We start from the raw sequence: 1,365 nt of genomic DNA on the forward strand, positions 1-1,365 counted from the left end.
AATTTCTTTTCTCGGTTCTTGCAAAGAGTTAACGATTTTTGTATTCCTGGAAGAATTTTAAACAGATTTTCGAAGGATATGGGCATCATAGAATGGCTGCCCAAATTGATATTGGAGGCGATCCAGGGGTTTTGCGTAGTATGTGGTATAATGATCATGGAGGCAATAATTAATCAGTGGATGCTGATAGCCATACTAGTCATCTTGTTTTTCTTCGCTACGAAATCTTATATAAAATTAGTCAAGACCTCAAACGTCTCAAAGGCGTAAGTAAGTATATTAGAGCAAGAAACACGTTATTAGATAAGAATGCGGCGTATATTACATTTTGATATCTAAATTCGTGGACTCCTGCCAAAGAATTCATATTTTTAAGTTATTCACATTTTTACATTACCCATTACATTAACAAATTTTTAAAAAGTTTTTTTTTTAATATGTTTTCGCGTTTTTAGTGAAGAGTCCCATATTCTCGTACGTAAATGCTACTCTGAATGGTTTGCCGACAATCAGAAGCAGCGGCATTGAAATCGAAAAATTAATGCGAAAACGATTTGATGAGTTGCAAGATCGTCACAGCGGCACATGGTATTTCTTTTTAACATGCGTGACAGCCTTTGCTGTCGTTGCGGATTTAATAATGTGCCTGTTCCTGGCCTGCATTTGCTTTTCTCTAATACCAATGAATGAGACTGGTAAATTTGATCTAATTAATTAATAGGTTATTAGAATTATATTACTATAATAGGTTATTATAATAAGAGTTAAATTTTTTTCTAAGGATTTCACAAAGATGTAAAAAGCTACAATTTAGGAGAATTAATTAGTAGAATTAAATAAACTTTTAGTTTCAATCCTTATATATATTTCTGCGTGTGATTCTTTTTCTCATTCTTCAAACAATTGTAAGTTCTGTTTGTTCTTTATACTACAGGCAATGTAACCGGCAGCAAAGCAGGTCTAGAAATATCGCAGTCCTTGATTCTAATCGTTTGTCTACAATACACCATAAAACAGTTTAGCGAGTCGGTGTCACTGATGACCTCCGTAGAAAGGATTCTTCAGTACACGAACCTTCCTAAGGAGGAACCTATTACTTCGGACAATCCACCGCCACCTACATGGCCATCCCAAGGACAATTGATCTTGAAGGATGTCAACATGAAATATCATATGGATGATCCACCAGTTTTGAAGGTATAAAATAAACCATCTGTTCATTCTTACAAATATTATTTGTGTTTTAACACGTAATCGGGCTTTACAGAATCTGAACGTATTCATCGAGCCTGGCTGGAAAGTTGGACGAACTGGCGCTGGCAAGTCCTCCTTGATCTCAGCGCTCTTTCGCTTGTTCAATGAAGG

The 1,365-nt window shown here is 35.6% G+C and overlaps 1 pseudogene; it reads left to right on the plus strand.

Moving 5' to 3' along the window:
- The first annotated feature begins 140 nt into the window (after positions 1-140).
- On the plus strand, positions 141-1,357 carry LOC108754757 (annotated as a pseudogene).
- The last annotated feature ends 8 nt before the right edge of the window (positions 1,358-1,365 follow it).

The sequence above is a fragment of the Trachymyrmex septentrionalis genome, unplaced genomic scaffold (genome assembly GCF_001594115.1).
Source record: "Trachymyrmex septentrionalis isolate Tsep2-gDNA-1 unplaced genomic scaffold, Tsep1.0 scaffold1190, whole genome shotgun sequence".
NCBI lineage: Eukaryota > Metazoa > Arthropoda > Insecta > Hymenoptera > Formicidae > Trachymyrmex > Trachymyrmex septentrionalis.